Here is a 22,264-nt window from a genome sequence, read left to right on the forward strand (position 1 = left end):
AGTTAGGAGCAAGTGATTCAACTGTGATCAGGTTGTAGATGCTAGGACCGACCAAGAGCGTTCTTGACCTGGCCAGTAACCGTATTACTGTGGGGCATAATATTTTAATTTACTACCCCCTTGAGTCAAGCAAACAGTTTATTTTATCCAGAGGTTCATAACCAACATCCATTAAAAAGCATCGTAGTGTTAACAACTACCTGCTCACTAATGATACGTCACCGTGTCCTCTGTGAGTTTGGATGCACTAGGCTATGACGACCACACAGTCTCAGGAGCTGAAGCTCAATACTTTTAAATTTAACCAGGCAAGTACAAACAGGTAATTACATCTTAGTGAGTACTCGGAAATATAGCTAGGTGAGTATATCCGGGTAAGTATAACCAGGCAAAGGCAATTAGGTGGATGCTTGCAAATGCAACTTGGCAACCATATGAGTACATCCAGTTGAGTACATCCCGGTTAGTACAACATAAAAAGGCAAATAGAATCAATATTACACACAAGTCCACGGTGTTAATTTGGGAGAGAAAATAGATAGGAAAAAATATATAAACGAACTGTTGCCGTTACTCCAAATTAATATTATCCCCGGGAGGATGGCACTGTAATGTGTCAAGTTATGAGGCTTTCGTAGTTGGCTAATTTGTGAGTGTCAGTACAGCAGTTGGCACTCGTCTCTTCGTCTTCGTCTCTCCCTCACTCTCACAAAAAAAGTCTTGAGGCAGCCGATAACCAATCTCTTACCTAATCAATGGTGAGGAATAGATGGATGGAGAAATGAGAATCGGATGGCTGCCTCTCCGCCTCTGTCCTCTGTTTTTTTTGTTTTTATAGACCTGACGTGAAACTCAGGGAAGAGGAGGTGCCACACGCCGCCACCGACAGCGTTATGAAAGCAGCCGCTGGTTATCCCGGCAAGTTGCCACTCTCGCCTACTTTACGGCTCCCGGAACTTATTATGGAGGAGGATACCTTCCTGTTTATGGATCTTAAACTTATTATGGAGATTGACCGAGATCGGGTTTATAGAGAATGTCTATTCTGAGCCTACGTTTGATTAACTGTAGTGTTGATCGATTTTTTCCAGTTTCTTAAATCACATTCTACATATATTTACTTTGATCGCTGGGACGATCAAAGTAAATGTAACTATAATAAATAATTAATTTAAAATCGGATACAGGTCCACGTGGAGCAGCTGAGTTGCTTGTTTACCTGCCCGTGGGACAGCTGAGTTGCTTGTTAACTGGTCAATGGGGCAGCTGAATTATTTGTTTACAGCTCCATGGGGCAGCTGAGTTGCTTGTTAACAGGTCAAAGGGGCAGCTGAACTGTTTGAACACAGTATAACATATTATAATGTTATCGAAATATTACAAGCTCAGTAATAAATTGTGTATCTTGTATCCAAATAGCAGTTCTCTAAGAGCCTGTTTCTATGCTCGCAAATAGTACAGAGAATCGAGGACCAGTATCCTATGTACCCATATTCCTTAGGTTTGACAGAGTTCATCGCCTAGAAACGTAGATAATCACTCAATTACTCCTAATAACATGGTCTGCACTTTGTCTGATTTCATCGGTTCTCCAACGATGCACGGAACACTAACGCTACCCGAAATACGTAACACTCTAAACAACCGCTTGTATGTCGAGAAACAGCAAGATGATTAATGGCTTGTTTTGTTGATAAGTTCCCCTGAAAGAACTTTGTCAAATCGCAGTGGTCAACATCGTCGGCTCACAACCGAAAGCCTATCGAAATTGGAACGGAAGCCCAACACCGGAAATCGAACAGAAAGTTCGATTTCCGTTGTTGAAGAAACGTCCTGACGCGTTATTCTCATCTGACGCCTCTGTTCACTTAGTAGTAAATATGTACCCAGGAGATCGGCAACTGTTGTGGGTTGCAAGGTCAAGCGTTGGCTAAAGGTAGGGGGGGGACTTCAATAAGTCTAAGTACAGGCTTCATGTCCCTGACAACGAGAATCCAAACTACAGATAGCCTATCAAGACTAGTCTCAGAATCTGTCGATGTAAAATACTGAGGGGTGCGTAAATTACGAAACATCATGGTCAGCACTGTGAAGGGACAGGTTCTCTACTGCCTGGCGTACTATTCAAATACGTGATAAGTTGTCTTTGTTTCCAGGAAACGAAGTACTGTATTAGTAGAATTTACCATACTTTTAATTAGTTTTTTCCTTAACTTACCCGGCACAGGAGCGGGGCTGCATGTGAGGTACCGTTATATTACAGATATTGTACTCACCTAGTTGTGCTTGTGGGAGTTTTGGCTCTTTGGTCTCGAGATATTGTTTTGTGTTTGTGTATAGGGTACGATTGTGTATAGGGTACGAGCAAGGTGAGGTGGTGCGACTAATGTGTAAAGCTCCAGTCAAACTAACGTAACTTAAATCATTCAGAAAGTTGAGATTGAAAGTTTAAAATATTAGACGTCTGATCAAATGAAGCAACAACCACCAGCGAATATTGCAACTCATACCTATTTCTACGAATTAAAATCGGCACTATTATACCCCCCAAAAAGTCCACATCTTGCATTTTTCGAATTCTAAACGGCACAACAACTGAAACAGCAAAATTAAAATCTGTTCTAGGCCTGAATAATCAAGCCCTAAAATGCGCTATTTTGGGCCTGATTTAGTATATATACATGTACAGTACTAGGCCTAGGAGGAGTTAGGTTTGGATGTTGCCTTCTTTTCCACTACAAAATTAAAAGTACAAAACTTTGATTATTTTATGCAACAATCCATATATTGTACATTCCGCCAAGATACTTATACGTACTATCATTTTTGGAGAGCAGGTTGGAACATTATGGTAGTCAAATTATAAAATGAATGACGCCATGCTACAGATACAATAGGGAAGGAAGCTGACTTGAGATGTTTACTCCAACATGATAACAACGCTGCAGTTTACTATAAATCATATCTCCTCTACACACATTTATTTTATCAATACTATTATACGTCACGCTTTATCTTTGAATATATTTCCATCAATATCTTCTTTTCCCTATATAACTGTCCCTCTCTCTCACTCTCTGATGAATGCTTCCCTTTATTTCTTTAACATTAAAAAACGAAAATATGACTCGATAAATCATACTTGCAAACAAACATTTGTATAACAAAATATCTAAATTTGATTTTGGACGGGAGTAAAATGACCCAAACTGTCGCGCTATTTTGCCCTTGTCCCTCACCCTGTGTTAGGTTTCAATTTCCAAAATACGTTGTGCTCCTAATTTGTTTTGGTTTTTGCGTATCGACCAAAAAAGCAACACCTGCGCTGGCATACGGTGCCCAGGTACAGACTATGCTCTGCTAGCGCGTAGGAACGTACTGGGCTATACTCCGCTGACGCTCAGGAACGAGAAACATTCTAAGCTCCTCTAACGCTCGGTAATATACTATATACTCCATCACAAAGGAACTCACTATGATCCTCTGGCACCCAGGATCATCACTGCCCCTCGGCTTCATGGAATTTTTTTTCATAATTAGGTACATCTGCATTTATGCAGCTAACCAACTACCATAGACTATATGAAGAGTTACACAGTGTATGTCAAGAGCTAGCTATAAAATGCAAAAAAATGCCCATCTGGCAGGATGGTTAGTTATACAGAGGCAAGTGATCAACTTGATGCGTAGCCAGCGCATGTAAACTTTGTGCGCAGAAATCACAATAGCGTGATTTGTTCATTTGTGCGCAGTATGACGATACCTCTATAACACGAGAATGATTAATCACAAAGCTTCATGTACCTCATACCGGCAGGTCTTGAATATGCAACATGAAGAGTCAACGACTAGACACTTAATAATGTAGTGTGTAAGATCATGACCAAGTTCTTCCTCGCGCACAAGGTTTTCATATGGAATGCGCAGGGTCGAGAGAATCGTCCCTTGTAGCAACCTGCCACAGGTAACGGTAGCCCAACCTGATCCTGGCAACTCCTAAGTCGAATCAAAATAGATAATTCAACGTCACTTAAACCCTAGAGAGAGTCCTTAATGGCGCAGTCCTCGCGAGCGAGGTTTCTAGGTTCGGGTCCCGGCCAGGAAGGATTGACTGGGCGTTACTCCTTCGTCTATCACCCAGCAGTAATTCGGTACCTGGTTGTTAATTGACTGGAGCGTCGTGCTCCAGGGGAAAACTAGTGGGCAAGGCTTACCATGAGTTATGTGAAGGGAAAGCTCTCATCCTCGTAACAGGAGTCACAAGTCGTTTGTTCGTGTACTCACCTGTGTGTAAAAAAAACGGTTTTAATTTTTTTTATGCCCCTCCCCCCCCACACACACCAATTTCTACATTACCAGTAACCGAAAATATCTACTACGGTAACATTCTGAAGTCACTTTCCTAACTGGACTAAATAAATTTAGCCAAGCCTATCATTTTCCGTTACCAATGAGGCTTTTTATTCAGAAGCCTCCGTGTACTTTATATTTATATACTTTGGCCATTTCACAATCTCGATATCGTAACTCCTGATAATAATTATAGAGGATTATTATTTTTTATGGCAATGAAGATGGTCTTGCTATTGCTGATAATTATGATTGATGATTCCGTCAGAATCTTTTTTTTTTAGCAAATCCTTATAGAAATCCTTTCATATAATGTGGCATACAGTATAACCTTCATATGTGCGTGCGTGTGTGTACTCTATGTCCACACTCGCTACATCTGTGACAACAGACTACAGCGAAAAGATTAAGTTTAGCAGCAACGTGGGAATGCGTATCCAGTGTGGTGTAAAATCTGGGCGCAGCGCCAGGCAACACCGCGGAGCTGACGCCACAGGCTCAAATTTCTCCTCTGAGGTGATATCATAAAAATAAACAAAATGTACGTTCCGTGATTCCGTGCTTTTTAGCCCAAACTTCTGACGGAGATAAGCCTCAGATGTCGAAAGTTGTGGGAAAGGTTGGGAATGTGACATAAAAACGGAAATTGCTGATGGTTCCTCCGATATAATTCTTGCCTTGGAAATGGATAATATTTTGTAGCCATAAAAAGGTAAAACAACCGAATAAAAACCCGCCACCAACTTCACTGCGTCATCCCAGCAGTGATATAGAGCGTTTAGTGACTGCTGAACAGGTAGAGAACATATATAAACCATGCAATAATATCCAATTTCACAAACAAATGCTGAAGAATTTGTCTGCTCAGAAATTCTTTAATAATGTATAATTATTATTTCAAGATAACTGCGCATAATAAATGTCCTTTCGTACGCAAACTTATCATACCGTTAAAATGGGGCGTTGAATAGAACCATTTACCATGAGCGAATCACCTTTACAACATAATAGAGACTGTTAAAACACCAGTGTGGTTGTTATTGTTTTAGAATTAGCTACTCAGAACGAAATGTCCATGTAGCACGGGCTATGGTGAGCCCGTCAACCACCATTGTGATGTTGTTGTTGTTTTAGATTCAGCTACTGGGAACAAAAAGTATCAAGTAGCACGGGCTATGGTGAGCCCGTAGTGGGCTTACCTGGCACAAGAGAAGGGCTGTCGAGTGTGGTGTTTTCAACTATATAAAATATTGCTATAACCCTTCCCCTTCACCCCACCTCAATCACCTGAACTTCCCTCTCCAACCCATTGGCCAAGTCACCCCACTCCTTCATCTCTCCCTCCCATTTGAGACATTGGATTAAGAGCGCGTCACTCGGCCATTCAGGTTAATCGCCATAGGGTCTGGAAGGGTGACAGCGCGGACAGCCCCCTAACCCTTGATTAGTGGGACCTCAATAACCCTAACATAACCTGGACAAAATTATACCAATAATACGTAATCCTCCATTGCCTGACCACACCCTCATTAATCATCTCGTATTCCTTCTTGACATTCCGTAATGGGGGATTATTCCACAAATATGTGTTCTTCCAGGTTGATATTTTTCACCCGTTAATCAATTATTTAACCCAATAAGATATCTTTTTTTCATATCAATTACGCTACTCAACCCTCCTGTCCCCTTGATGGGTTTAATATTTCAGATTTTGCCCGCCATTGAGAGCATCTTGACAGCGTAAGTTCATGTATATGAGCAGCACCAGGGTAGCTTGATAATACTCTTAGTTCCTCTACAGCGCATTGGAAGTCAAGGAAAGTGTAACACAATTTACCTTACCTGAATTTACCTGAGGGGCCACTAATACTAGTGGCCTCGATGATGACAGGAAGCCGGCAGCTTGTCAAAGGTCCCCCCCCCCCTCATTTGCCCTAATGATCTTTTCCAGCTATATTTAAAAAATCCAACAGAGTTTTGACGTTTACGGCTTCGGCGGGTAGGCGGTTCCATGGGTTTACAACCCTATGGATGAAACAGCAGCTGTTTTCTGTTCTACATTGTGACTTGTTGAGCTTGAACCCGTTGCTCCTCGTTTGTCTTACATCTGACCTTTTGAAGAAATTGTCAGGATCGACATCCTCCAAATTGTTCAGTATTTTAAAGATTTCGATGAGATCCGCCCTGTCATGCCTGGTTTGCAGTGCTGTTAGCCCTGCGGCCCTCAACCGTTCCTGATACGAGAGATGACTAAGCTCTGGAATGATTTTTGTTGCCCGGTGTTGCACCTTCTTCACAGTAGCTGTCTTTCTGAAGTTGAGGTCTCCATGCCTGGATGCAATAATCCAGGTGGGGGCGCACCAGAGACTTATACAATTGAACGACTATTTTCTTTTCCTTGAAGGTAAAGGTATACTTGATTATTATTCCCAGAGTTTCGTTCGTTTTGTTGTTAGTTTTTTCGCTTCTTGTGCAACTTTTAGTGAATGATGGATTCTGACTCCAAGGTACTTTTCTTCATCTTTCTGTTGTAAGGAACTGCTGTCAATTTGGTAGTTGTTATGCCCCCACGTGCAAGGTCTTGCATTTATCGACATAAAAAAGCATTTGCCAGTCATCTCACCAATTGTGGAGTTCATGTAGATATCTTTGTAAGGTCTCAATATCACTTTCACTTATCACTTTACTATAGATCTTAAGTGTCATCTGCAAATCTGATGATGTGGTTTGTAATATTCTAATCTATGTCAATGATGTATAAGACAAAAAGAGTTGGCCCCAAAATGGACCCCTGTGGTACCCCACTTAGCATATTTTTCAATGCTATGGCCATAGATATCCAACAGTGATTACGCAGACTCTCCCACATGGTAGTCCACGGCAGACATTACTCTCCCCGCCTCCTGGTGACAGTCCCCGGCAGACATTACTCTCCCTGCCTCCTGGTGACAGTCCCCGCCTCCTGGTGACAGTCCACGGCAGACGTTACTGTCCCTGCCTCCCCATCATCAGTCAGCTGGGCTGGCCGTCTCGCTCCTCCTCACCACCAAATTGCTTTTATCTCCACACTCCATTCCAGAGTTGTGGCCTTGGTGCCCCAACACACACACACACACACGCACACACACGCACACACACACACACACACACACACACACACACACACACACACACACACCAGCAAGTGGAGCCTGTGGCTGAGTGGTCAACCCGTTCTCACACTAGGCTGTTCAAAGCAGTGGCCGTCCTCCCCAGACGCATTCATCAATTTTAACATACTGTGTATTCAGAATTAGTTTGTTCTCATATGCAAATTTATATTCTTATACATAAAAATTGTATGTATAGTTTGGTGTAGGTTAGGTTAGGTGTTTAGGTTCTGTTGGTAATTATATGTATTTATAGGTTCGTGGGTGAAGCATTTATAGAACTGTGGTTCGAACAGAGGACGTAAGCGAAGCACTTGTTCCGGAAGTGTTCGGATGTCATCAGTTGTGAGTCGTGTGTAAACCATTTTTCACTCATAAACAGAGGGTTTGGCGGCTGGATTAAAGAGCTTGGATCTTTGAATGCGAGAACGGGTTGGAGTGGTCAGCACTCGGGATTCGTAGTCCTGTGGACCGGGGTTCGATCCCCGGTGCCGACGTTAAACAAATGGGTAGTTTCTTTCAACTTGATGCCCCTGTTACCTAGCAGTAAATAGGTACCTGGGAGTTAGACAGCTGCTACGGGCTGCTTCCTGGGTGTTTGAGTGTGTGGAAAAAAAAGTTGATTGACTGACAGTTGAGAGGCTGGCCGAAAGAGCAGAGCTCAACCCCCGCCAGCACAACTAGTTGAATACAAGTGTAAGGTGATAGAAATGGGAACAGGTGATAAGAGAACGTTGAAGGGAAACTACCTCATTTTAATGACCAAACTCGATAAAGATCTGAGAATGGACGTAACGTGAAGCCAAACTCCGGAGGCACATGTAAACATGATAACATCACCAGCACACGCTACACTAGCAAAAATCAGAACATCATTCAGGAATCTAAATAAGAAGGCATTAATATCTCCTTATTTAGACCAGTTATAGAGTATACATGCCCCCCCCCCATCGTGAACTCCAACTAAAAAATACACAAGAAAACTCGAAAAGGTTCAGAAGCTTGCAACGATGCTCGTCTCAGAACTGCGAGGAGTGGGGTGTGAAGATTGAGAGAAGATGACCTTACGACGCTAGAAAAAAATTAGAGGAGAAACATGACAGACACATATACAATATTTAGCGGATTGACAGAATGGAAAACGAGGAAATGGCCACAACGAATACAAATAAGGAATAGGTGAAAGCTAGGAGCAGGTTGTACAACCAACCTACCTCTATTTTAAAAGTAGATATTATAGGGAAATAGATCGGGAGTCATTGCATTAAACAACTGGCCGCTACACAGACGGGGTTCAAGAGCTGAATTTCCATCTTACAGGCACAAATAAGTGAGTAAAAACAGCTTCATGATGCAGAGTTTCTTTCACCTGAAGTACCTGTTCACCTAGTAGTAAATAAGTACCTGGGTGTTAGACAGCTGCTACGGGCTGCATCCTGTCAATGTGTGTGTACTCACCTAGTTGTGCTTGCGGGGGTGAGCTCTGGCTCTTTAGTCCCGCCTCTCAACCGTCAATCAACTGTTAAATTGATCAATCAACCGTTAAATTGTGCGTGTGTGTGTGTTCTAGACAGTAGAATATGTAGTATATATTACAGGGGGGGGGGAAATACATCTGGAGTCAGTACATAAGCCAACCGACCGTTTAAAAGGCGGGTCCAAGAGCTAGCAGCTCAATCCTACAGCCTCAAATAGTAAATACACACGCGGGGGCGCGTGAGTGCGACTATGTGATCAGGGTACAGTATAAAAGAGGCAAGACATACGAGGAATGATGAGGACGTATGGGAAGTACTTAAAGTTTCAGGGAGTTTTAAAACAGGAAACTGACCAAGAAACGAGACACCCTCACAGGAGCCTCGCTGAAATGAGTGGCACCAGAAGAAATAAGGAAACAACTAGAAGATCTGGATGAGATGAAAGCCATCGACCGTGCAGAGTTCTCACTGGGAATGCTTAATTAAGCAGAAGCCTTGTGAAGGTCCCATGCTAAGCATTCAACTCCTCACTGAAAAAATAAGAGCTACCAGACAGCTGGAAAACGGCTAATGTGGTGCCAATATACAAGAAAAAAGAAACGCCGATCTATAGACGACTATCATTATGAAACACCCATTACAAGTTACTAGAGACTGATCCGATAGAGACTCATACAAATAATTCTCTAAATACCAGCATGTATATAGGAAGGGGAAATCATCCCTGACAAACTTAAAGTTTTGCAACGAGATGACACAAATTTTGCAAGTCAGAGATGGTTGATAGACTGCATCTTTCTTGATTATCAGAAAATATTCGACGGTGTTGTATACAAGAGATTCAAGTTAGAGAAGCAGGCTGGTGTACTTGGAAGACTGCTAAACTAGTTGAGGAAATCCTCTCAGGAAGGAAACAGAGAACCAAGGTGAAGTGGAGATAGTGGAAAGTAAAACGTGGGGATAACTATGAAAAAGTCCTGCTCAGCCAGCAGTAATCGTGGACCTGGTTGTAAACCGAATGGCTAGTGATGTTCTAGAGAAAGTCTAATAGTGTAATGCTCAACGTGATCTATGGAAAGGGAAAGCTCTAAGCCTGGTAACAGGAGTCAAAAGACCTCTATTACTGCTATTGTATACGTGTTAAATATATACGTAATGTATATGTGTTAAAAAAAACTTAAACTAAACCTCCGTTACATTTTGTTTATTTATTCGGTCAATAATTTATGATTTAATCCGGGGATAGAATTATATACGATTGCATGTTTTCATGCTCAGAGTTTCTGCTGGTATTACTCGCTCTCCAAGCTCTATTGCTGTTTTTATAAATATGAAACTCTGGCCTCAGTGATATTCTGTATGTGTGTGTGTGTAATTACCTAAGTGTAGTTATAGGATGAGAGCTACGCTCGTGGTGTCCCGTCTTCCTAGCACTCTTTGTCATATAACGCTTTGAAATTACTGACGGTTTTGGCCTCCACCACCTTCTCACTTAATTTGTGAGGTGAGTGAGTGTGTGTGTGTGTGTACTCACCTAATTGTGCTTGCGGGGGTTGAGCTCTGGCTCTTTGGTCCCGCCTCTCAACCGTCAATCAACTGGTGTACAGATTCCTGAGCCTATTGGGCTCTATCATATCTACATTTGAAACTGTGTATGGAGTCAGCCTCCACCACATTACTTCCTAATGCATTCCATTTACTAACTACTCTGACACTGAAAAAGTTCTTTCTAACGTCTCTGTGGCTCATTTGGGTACTCAGCTTCCACCTGTGTCCCCTTGTTCGCGTCCCACCAGTGTTGAATAGTTCATCCTTGTTTACCCGGTCGATTCCCCTGAGGATTTTGTAGGTTGTGATCATGTCCCCCCTTACTCTTCTGTCTTCCAGTGTGTGTGTGTGTGTGTGTGTGTGTGTGTGTGTGTGTGTGTGTGTGTGTGTGTGTGTGTGAGACGCACCCATTATTCTACGATGATAGAAGCTGTTTAAATTCTCTCATACATTCAATACAACCCCCCCTCCCACCTCCCAACACATAAACAAGAAAAACACATTTTCAACGAAAAAACTAAAATTTGATATTAAGCGCCCCGGAGGGAGGGAGGGAGGGGGTAAGCGCAGGTAACACGCACCGGGCACATCAAGTAGCGGTAAATTTAGGAACCAGCGCTTAACACCCTGTTACCATGGCAGCCCGGGGCTCGAACTGGCGGAGGGCATGAATCGTCAGGGAAAATGAGCAAGTAGAGGCAGACTTTGTCTAAAAGTGAACATAAGAAAACAGAAAAAAATGGGCTGATTAGTGACACAAATTACATTAGTAGCAATGATGATGATGATAATACAAATAATAACATATAATAATAATAATAATAATAATAATAATAATAATAATAATAATAATAATAATAATAATAATAATAATAATAAAGAAAGTAGGTAATTTCCTCAAAATTAACTCATCTCCGGGGGGTATTATTGCTCATTATCATTTGATCTGTAACTTATCCCTCCCACCCTCTTGTTAAACCATCCACCCACCTACTACGAACACTCTCTCTCTCCCTACAACGCCCTTCTTTCCTTTAACCTCGTTCCAACGACTCTTACCTCACTACTATGACACGCTCTCTTCCCCCCTAAGACACCCTTCCTCTCCTCTACGACGCTCTACTTTTGCTCTACGACACCTTTCCCTATAACACCCTCCTTTCTTCCTACGGCGCCCTCCCTTTCCCAATGATGCCCTCCCTATGGCGCCTTGCCTTCCGCCAATGACACACTCGGTCCTACCACGCTACACCTCCTTCGACAGCCCTGCGTGGCACTAGGCTATCGGTTCTACACCAGGCGGAAGTGGTTTGATGCTGCTCTTAAACTACTGACAATGCATTTGCACTCGACTGTATTTTATTGCGCTGTGTTGCATAGTTCTGTATTGCATTTTATTGTGCTAAGTTACATAATTCAGCATTGAATTGTATTCCTATTTAAATTTACTCATCATGCTGAATGCACTTAAGCGTTGGGAGCCCGGGTTAACCCGTTGCTCGGACGCCGAAAAGTTCATTTTATATATATATATATATATATATATATATATATATATATATATATATATGTATATCTGTTATTGAATATAACACAAAGGGTTAGATCAATCATCCTAGCACGAATCTTCTATATCGTTATTATTTTTTCACTTGAGAAAGAAGTTAAAAAATTTACTCTCAAAAGTTCATGTTATAGTTTTATTATGGGCTGACGCTGAGATGTATTTATTTCGTTGACTCCTGATAGCCGCCTGAAAGGCAGAGGACAAGCGGATACAATTTGGTTGGAGCTGGAGAATATCTTACCGAGAGTGAGGTGAAGAGCCCTTTCGAGTGAGTGGCCCATTGGTCACTATGGACCAATGGGCCCCAGTGCAGCTTATACCAGTCTCCTATGTTACAGTGAAGGCTGGGGCAGTGTGTTGCATGTTTCGTCATGGTCTAGAAGATGGCAGAGCCAGAATGTAGCCTAGTGTTAGCTGGCTGCAGATGTTTTACTGTATGTGTTTGATGTCCAATGCCTCGCCGTTGTCTAATCTTCTATAGTCGTTGATATCTCTTGATTATTTTAGTGTTGTTTGCCGGAATATATCTTTAGTGATGATCTGGTTGTTTGTAGACACCATGTGTTCCTTGATGGAGCATTTCTGTTTGTGCATTATCAGGCACCTTGTAGGTTATATATTCGGCTCGTTCGCCCAAATTGTATCCATTTGTACAGTGCATTTGAAAATGTTGACAGGATCAACGAAACAGACCTCAGCGTCCGGCTACAATAAAATTGCAAAAATGCCTTTTGAGAGATCATTTTTAAACTTCCTTCTCAAGTGAAGACAAACATAAGAAAAATAGAGAAGATTCGTGCTAGAATCATTGAATCATTATATCACGCTGATGTTAAGACTTAAGATGGCATACAGTTGTGTTGTATGATACAGTAAGGTATTGTATAGTAGTGCAATTATCACCGTGATGTTTAAGATCTATTTGTCCACTTTATGCTAGAAAGGACTCTCGTTCTAAAACTGTCTTCCCATTTTTAGCATAAATCAACAGGTGGTGAACAAAGGGTTCAGGGTTCAGTAATTATCTAGGCACTGTAGTTCTTAAAATTAGAAATTATTATATAATATTAACTTCTCGGAAAACAAAATTGTGAAATGTTAAATATATATATATATATATATATATATATATATATATATATATATATATATATATATATATATATATATATATATATATATATATATATGGAAATGTCGGTCTGTACCAATTTGGAGGGGAAAGGGGTGATGGGGGGAAAGTGGAGAGAAGGGGGAAAATAGGGGAGATGAGAGGGAAGAGGGTGAGGAGATCCGAGAGAGGGCGGGAAAGGAGGGAAGGTAAAGTAAGGGAAGAGGGGGGGATGTGGGGAAGAGGGGGGATATGGGAAGAGGAGAGAAAAGTGGGGCGGAACGGGGGAGGAGTGGAGGTAAATCCTAGCCTGCTTAACCTAACCTACCAGAGAGCAAGCCGAAAGGAAAGAAAAACATTTTCCCATATTGAGGTTCCCTTCGCCAATGAATGATTTGCACCAAGATCTAATTAACTCCTATAAGTATTTTGCTTATACAACGGATTAACTTTTCCTGCAAATGAGAGGGAGCGTTCAGCACCAGAGCAATAAGAGAAACCTTCAGACACAATTGTAAATATGCTCGAGTTGAATTTCGCCGGAATTCGTGTCTTTTAACATAAAAAAAAGCTTTACCATTACAAACATGCTTTTATATATCATCCTGGCTTAACTTTTTTTTCATAATTAATTTAAAATTTGGGCTCGGAACTCCTTCCAGATACCAATATTTTTTCTTTACTGCGAGAGGTAAAATATTGAGATAATTGAGTATTTAGGGCAGTTAGTGTCACAACTATATATCATTTAAGTGATTTTGGAAATAAGGCCAATTTTGGTTTGAGTTCGTTCTGCAAGCTTAGACGTTTATTCAAGTCGAATCTTTTGCTTAAACTTAAACTTTAAAATTGCCTGCTACCTATTGTAACCTACGAATATAAAAAGTAGATATTAATTGTAGCCATAATGGAAGGATTCCAACGAATCCAATAACGCGTTGAAAGATGTATATTTTGGACATTTCACACACTGGCCGGAAATAAAATACATTATTACAGGTCACCTAAAATGACAGCGGCTACAACATATGGTCAGAAGAGCGAATAAACGCTGAACCACAGAAATATATCTTAGGATTTCGCAAAACATGGAATTGTTATAGACAAAATAACCAAAGAAATTTGCAGGTATCATAGGCTATGGTGCTGGCGAGGATTGATGTTCGGGTTTATGGCCTATCAACCGAGGGAGGGTTATCTTCTTGAGAGGTTATCTTGAGATGATTTCGGGACTTAGCGTCCCCGCGGCCCGGTCCTCGACCAGGCCTCCTCTTTGTTACACACACCCCCAGGAAGCAGCCCGTAGCAGCTGTCTAACTCCCAAGTACCTATTTACCGCTAGGTAAATGGGGCATCAGGGTGAAAGAAACATTTTGCCCATTTGTCTCAGACTCCACCGGGGGATCGAACCCGGAACCTCAGCACTACGAATCCGAAGCGCTGTCCACTCAGCTGTCAGGCGCCCGTTTAGTCCACCACAATACTTACTGTCCAACCAACACGTATTCTTTAGTCCTGAACATAGTCCAGGAGGAAAGAAAATTCCTAGTGTATTCACACCATGTAATATTCACCTCTCGAGGTATATAGGAACCTAGGGGGGCCCGTAAGGACTTACAGAGGTGGGGTGGGGGAGGGAACAAGCCTTCATTACACAGTAGACTGACGAAGGATACTAATGTATGTGTCTGTAAACTCTTATATATCTAGCCTCCATTCCTACACACACGCCACTGTGAATTCTGCTAGGTGTAGCCCCCCTGGATACGCCATAGATCATCTTGGGTGTAGCCCCTTCAACATGCTAATAAAGATTAAACTGGGTGTAGTCCCTCTCAACACGTCGCTATAGAACTCGATTGAGTGTAGGCCCGTTGGAATTCCCTCTGTGAACCCAGTATGAAGCCCACCAGGGCTTCATATTCCCTCCCGGGTGTAGTTTCCCAAACACTTCGCTAAAAAACGACGATGAGTATATTCTCCCTGGACGCAACACTGAAAATTTTTAATGTATAGACACCTGGACATATTCCATTGTATACACCCACAGTGTAAGCTTAATACCATTGTACACACTCACAGTGTAGGATTAGTCCCCTTTACACAACACGGTACACACCCTGGATACACCCCTAAACACACTAAAATACACTCCCCCCCCCCCCCCCCCCCCCGACCATAGATATAGCCTCTGACACATTCCAAAACAAGACAACCCTTGGAGAGGCTAGCAAATGTCGCATACTTATATACACACCCCAGGATAGGCAAACTGACACGTATTAATCTAGACACCTCTTGATAAGCTAGCAACTGACACATACTATTATAGACATTTCTTGAACAGGACAGTAACTGATACATAAAAATATACTGTATACAACCCTCCCTCCCCATGGATAGGCTAGCAACTTACACATACTAATATAGACATCTCCTGGATAGGCTAGCAACTTACACATGCTAATATAGGCACCTCCTGGATAGCCTAGCAACTAACTTACTAATACAGACACCTCCCACCCCATCCTGGATAGGCTAGCAACTGACACATGGTTGCAAGTTCTTTAGTGCAACATAGTTGTTTACGCTAGAACCCCCCACCCCCCACCCCCACCCTCCAGATACCCCTTTTCACCCTGCTAGGTGTAACACCTTCGACCAAGTCACTGCAGACAGCCAGCCGCCCCATCCCCTCTCGGGAGTGGCCTGCAAAAAAAAAAAACACTAAACATTCACCGGGGGTTCATCCCCCCTCATAGACCCATCACCAAAGACCCCCCTTTGTGGAGCGTCCTTGGATACAACACTAGTATCCCCTCCCATCGATGGAGTCTTCATGAACACTACTGATTCCTACTGGGTGCAGTGTGCCACAGTATTAAAGACCCATTGGAGTGTAGTACACTTTGGATATCATCATTGATTCCTTTGGTTATAGTGTCCAACGGACACAACATTATTGACCCCCCTCCCCCTCTCATCCCTGAGTAGGATACCTGGGCATATCACTATTGGCCTCCCATTAGGTGTTCTCCACCGGTACACGCCACTATTGATCCCCTGTGGGTACTGCACACGCCACTATTGACCCCCTGTGGGTACTGCACACGCCACTATTGACCCCCTGTGGGTACTGCACACGCCACTATTGACCCCCTGTGGGTACTGCACACGCCACTATTGACCCCCTGTGGGTACTGCACACGCCACTATTGACCCCCTGTGGGTACTGCACACGCCACTATTGACCCCCTGTGGGTACTGCACACGCCACTATTGACCCCCCTAATGGGTACTGCACACGCCACTATTGACCCCCCTAATGGGTACTGCACACGCCACTATTGACCCCCCTAATGGGTACTGCACCTGCACATACCACTATTGGCCCCTTAAGGGTACTGCACACGCCACTATTGAACCCCTTGTATGTAGTCCTTCTCTACACGCCACTATTGACCATCCCCTACTCCTTGGGTGTAGTCAACCCTGCCATGCCACTATTGATCCCCCCCCCCCCCTCCCTGGGTGTTGTCTCAAGCCTCACCACTATTAACCCCCTGGATGTTGCTTCACGACTCACCATTATTGATCCCCCCTAGGTGTTGTCCCTAGACACACCACTATTGACCCCTCATGGTATTGTCCCTCTAGACAAGCCACGATTGACCCCCTTGTGTGTAGTATTCCTGAACAAGCTTCTACTGACCACCTCTGGGTATTGTCCCTCGACACGCCATTATTGACCCTTGTGTGTAGTATACCTGGATACGTCACTATTAGCCAGTGAATGTTGTCCCTGGGCACATACCATTATTGACCCCCCCCCCCTGGGTGTAGTATACCTAGACACACCACTATTGACCTCTCTGAGTGTTGTCCCTAGACATGCCACTCTTGAGCCCCTCCCTAGTTATTGTCCTCCGAAATGCCTTTATTGACCCCCCCCCGGGTTTAGTTTACATGGACACCACTATTAACCCCGTGTGTGTAGTATACCTGGACATGACACTGTTAACCCCGTGTGTGTAGTATACCTGGACATGACACTGTTAACCCCGTGTGTGTAGTATACCTGGACATAACACTGTTAACCCCGTGTGTGTAGTATACCTGGACATGACACTGTTAACCCCGTGTGTGTAGTATACCTGGACAGAACACTGTTAACCCCGTGTGTGTAGTATACATGGACAGAACCCTGTTAACCCCGTGTGTAGTATACCTGGACAGAACCCTGTTAACTCCCTGTGTGTAGTATACCTGGACAGAACACTGCTAACCCTGTGTGTAGTATACCTGGACATGACACTGTTAACCCCGTGTGTAGTATACCTGGACAGAACACTGTTAACCCCGTGTGTGTAGTATACCTGGACAGAACACTGTTAACCCAGTGTGTAGTATACCTGGACAGAACACTGTTAACCCCGTGTGTAGTATACCTGGACAGAACACTGTTAACTCCCTGTGTGTAGTATACCTGGACAGAACACTGTTAACCCCCTGTGTGTAGTATACCTGGACAGAGCACTGTTAACCCCGTGTGTAGTATACCTAGACAGTACAGTTAATCTCTGTGTAGTATACCAGGACAGAACACTGTTAACCCTGTGTGTAGTATACCTGGACAGAACACTGTTAACCCCGTGTGTGTAGTATACCTGGACAGAACACTGTTAACCCAGTGTGTAGTATACCTGGACAGAACACTGTTAACCCCGTGTGTAGTATACCTGGACAGAACACTGTTAACTCCCTGTGTGTAGTATACCTGGACAGAACCCTGTTAACTCCCTGTGTGTAGTATACCTGGACAGAACAGTTAACCCTGTGTGTAGTATACCTGGACACACCAATGCCCCCCCCATCCCTCCCCTTGGTGTAATCATCCTCCGCCTCTTCCTGAAATCGACACTGAATACCATAATTACTGACACTCAACAAATGATGTACAAATTGGTCTCTCCGTCATAATGTGACCAGGTGTCGTGGTCCCGTGGAGCACGATCACCTTGAGAGAAGAGCAGCATGTGCAACAGTGAGCACGGGTTGGGCACTTACCTAAACCACTGACGCCTCCTTCAGCCAATTCCTAAACCACGAGTCGTTTTATCCTTTTTTTTAATTTGCATGCAAGTAGACCATAAGTACACAAAGCACACCACAAATTCTTGCCAGGAACTCCACATAGATCCACCTTAGCATCACTCACTGCGTGACAGCTGCGCCAGCGATCATCGCACTGGAATGACTTCCTTACATTAAGAGAAAACGCAAATGCGGGGGGTTGGTGGAGGCGCGGCGCACACACCCTCACTCCGGCACCGACCACGGAACACTGAGGCTGCCTGCATCCCAGGAGTCTACCTGATGATGCCACGCAGGTGCCACCTACCAAATTACGGAGCCAACTTTTACACCGAGGTAAGATATGCTACATACTAACTTTATATAGCTAATGTAATTATGTGTAATAGCATGAAGCGTACTAACTGACGTGCCATACTTAAGGTATATGATATTCTTTAATATATTTTTTTTTACGCACCTTGACACTCAACCTGATAATGCCACGCAGGTGCCAGCTACCAATTACTAAACAAACTGATATAATAATAAACAAAATACATAATAACTTAACAAAAATATAATTGTGTCGAACAACTTACTTATTAAGAACATTTTACGATTTACAACATCAATATTCCAATTCCCAGATGTATTAGAGATCATCAATATACTCTGAAGCCTCATCGATGAGTCCACCTGTAGTTGCCAACTATCAATATCCACGTGAATCTGAATCAAATGTTTCATAACGCAAAACTACGCCACGAACAAGGCGTAATTACCCACTTAATAACTTGTGTAACAAAGTTTTTTTTTTTCTCATTGGTCGAAAAGCCAGATTAGAACACATTTTATGAATTTAGCAAATGAACAACCGAGCGAAGGTGTGGTGAATACCACATCGTTTAGAACTATTGAATAATGTGTTCACATCAGGCTTTTGTCAGAGCGAGAGGCTTCGCTACTTGTCACAGCGAGAGGCTTCGCTATTTGTCAGTGCGAGAGGCTTCGCTACTTGTCACAGCGAGAGGCTTTGCTACTTGTCAGTGCGAGGCTTCGCTACTTGTCAGTGCGAGAGGCTTCGCTACTTGTCAGGGCGAGAGGCTTCGCTACTTGTCAGTGCGAGAGGCTTCGCTACTTGTCAGGGCGAGAGGCTTCGCTACTTGTCAGTGCGAGAGGCTTCGCTACTTGTCACTGCGAGAGGCTTCGCTACTTGTCAGGGCGAGAGGCTTCGCTACTTGTCAGAGCGAGAGGCTTCGCTACTTGTCACAGCGAGAGGCTTCGTTACTTGTCAGTGCGAGAGGCTTCGCTACTTGTCAGTGCGAGAGGCTTCGCTACTTGTCACTGCGAGAGGCTTCGCTACTTGTCAGTGCGAGAGGCTTCGCTACTTGTCAGTGCGAGAGGCTTCGCTACTTGTCAGTGCGAGAGGCTTCGCTACTTGTCAGTGCGAGAGGCTTCGCTACTTGTCAGTGCGAGAGGCTTCGCTACTTGTCAGTGCGAGAGGCTTCGCTACTTGTCAATGCGAGAGGCTTCGCTACTTGTCAGGGCGAGAGGCTTCGCTACTTGCCAGTGCGAGAGGCTTCGCTACTTGTCACAGCGAGAGGCTTCGCTACTTGTCAGTGCGAGAGGCTTCGCTACTTGTCAGTGCGAGAGGCTTCGCTACTTGTCACAGCGAGAGGCTTCGCTACTTGTCAGTGCGAGAGGCTTCGCTACTTGTCAGTGCGAGAGGCTTCGCTACTTGTCAGTGCGAGAGGCTTCGCTACTTGTCAATGCGAGAGGCTTCGCTACTTGTCAGGGCGAGAGGCTTCGCTACTTGTCAGTGCGAGAGGCTTCGCTACTTGTCAGTGCGAGAGGCTTCGCTACTTGTCAATGCGAGAGGCTTCGCTACTTGTCAGGGCGAGAGGCTTCGCTACTTGTCAGTGCGAGAGGCTTCGCTACTTGTCAGTGCGAGAGGCTTCGCTACTTGTCAGTGCGAGAGGCTTCGCTACTTGTCAGCGCGAGAGACTCAAAATAATTCAATACCTTATTACTAAGTAATACAATAACATGCTGCTAAATAATACAATACCTCACTGCTGAATAATACAATACCTCACTACTAAATAATACAATACCTCACTGCTGAATAATACAAGGCAATACACAGAGTAAGACATACTAATGCGTGAAATATTGCATCATACTATTAAGCAAAATAAAGCAGAACAAGAATAAAATTGTATAACATAATAGTTGAACACGACACATTTAAACAGAATACAGTAGAACATAATACAGCAGGACACTTTACAGTAGAACATAATACAGTAGGACACATTACAGTGGAACATAATACAGTAAGACACATTTTTTTTATTATTATTATTTTCTACCACAGACGTGGCCACACATTTACAATGCTAACCAGAATATATATACATTTTCTTCTGTCTTCCATGGACAGGGTTAGAGATGTGTTAAATATATAGTTCAGGGGTTTATTGAACTATCAACCACAGAAGGTGATTGCTGGGTGTGTATTTCAAACAAACCGCTGTTTAAGGCGTGGTAGGTAGATGGTCTGAGGCTATCTACTTAGTAGGCGGATCTAGCTCCAGGGTCCCCCCCATAAACACCCATGGAACTGTACATTCGAGAGCATCAGCAGAGGAGAGCAGACACAGAGAGGATGGACGATTGAACAGCAGCCGAGACCAGGCTGTCGGCCGGGCGGGGGGGGGGGGGGGACTCTGTCTGTCAACCCCACTCCACCCTCCTTCTCTATCCAACTTAGGCTCTGACACTTGGTGAGTTGAACTGTAAGATGACAAATATGGTGTTTCTAATGGAAGGTGTTGTGTGATTCGCAGAGGCAGTCAGCCGTAGTGTTCTCAAATTCTTGTGTAATGACTCACATTGTATATTAACCTTGATATAGTGAACATTAAGTTAAATTGCTTGAATTATGATGCTTATCATGTTAAATATATAATTTATGAATTTATTGTTTAAATTTTATTCAATTTTGTTCCTAGATCTTGGATTTTCTGATATATTGCAAGCTAAAGTGTAGAGCCCTCTGAGAGTACTGATTTTATGATTTTAATATACGAATGCACGCTGACGGCAGATATATTTGATAACAGCCTAGAGTACAGACAAGTTCCACTCCTTGTCTTGTATGTAATGAACTGGAATCGATGGTGGCAGCAACCTTCTACTTCTACTTTCTACTCCCCCTCCGTGTTCTCAGTCTCTCCCTCCGCCTCTTTTTCAAACTTTCCCTTTCACCTGACCACACTCCTCGCTACTCCCATACTCCTTACTCCTCCCACCTCCCTTCTACCTCTCTACCTCCCTCACCCTTAAACCCTCACTCATTACTTCATTATTCTTTTTTTTCCATTCGTTTCCGATACGTTACAGCAATTAATTTCAACTTTCAACATCAGCTTTCTCAATTAAAAAAACAATTAATAGTAAATCATTTTGGCCTTGCGAATCAAAAAAAAAAAAAGCCTCTAGTAACCTAGGAAAACATAATAGAGGGTCTTGACCCGAGCCTGTGATCTAGCTGGCTGTTGTGAACCACACTTCAACATGCATTAACCACATTAACCATCTTTTATGTCATCTTCATTGAGCAAAAAAATCCCCCCCCCCACATCATTCTTTTTCTCGCAGCAAGCGTCAAAATATAACATAATCTGGAGCGCCTGTGTGAAATATCAGCCAGGCAGCGCCAACAATAAAGAGGTGACTCTCCTAACTTATAACTTGACGTGAAGGGCTTATAAATTCGTTAGCCGTTTTAGCGTGACTTCCAGAGTCAGCAGGTGTGGACTCTGTCGCTCCCTGGCCGTTGTTGGAGATGCTAGTGATGGTTGGAGTCAGCAGGTGTGGGCTTTGTTGCTCCCTGACCGTTGTTGGAGATGCTAGTGATGGTTGGAGTCAGCAGGTGTGGACTTTGTTGCTTCCTGACCGTTGTTGGAGATGCTAGTGATGG

At 43.3% G+C, this 22,264-nt stretch overlaps 1 protein-coding gene across 1 annotated transcript in view; it reads right to left on the bottom strand.

Annotated features, from left to right (window-relative positions):
• The window catches only part of LOC123748549 (discoidin domain-containing receptor 2), a 318,778-nt gene extending 300,240 nt beyond the window's left edge, over window positions 1-18,538 (bottom strand). Inside the window, exon 1 of the mRNA XM_069330646.1 lies at window positions 18,470-18,538. The gene's annotated coding sequence lies outside the window, so the exon portion shown is untranslated. The remainder of the gene's footprint in view (window positions 1-18,469) is intronic.
• Between the last annotated feature and the right edge of the window lie 3,726 nt (window positions 18,539-22,264).

The sequence above is a fragment of the Procambarus clarkii genome, chromosome 24, assembly GCF_040958095.1.
Source record: "Procambarus clarkii isolate CNS0578487 chromosome 24, FALCON_Pclarkii_2.0, whole genome shotgun sequence".
In the NCBI taxonomy this organism is placed as follows: domain Eukaryota; kingdom Metazoa; phylum Arthropoda; class Malacostraca; order Decapoda; family Cambaridae; genus Procambarus; species Procambarus clarkii.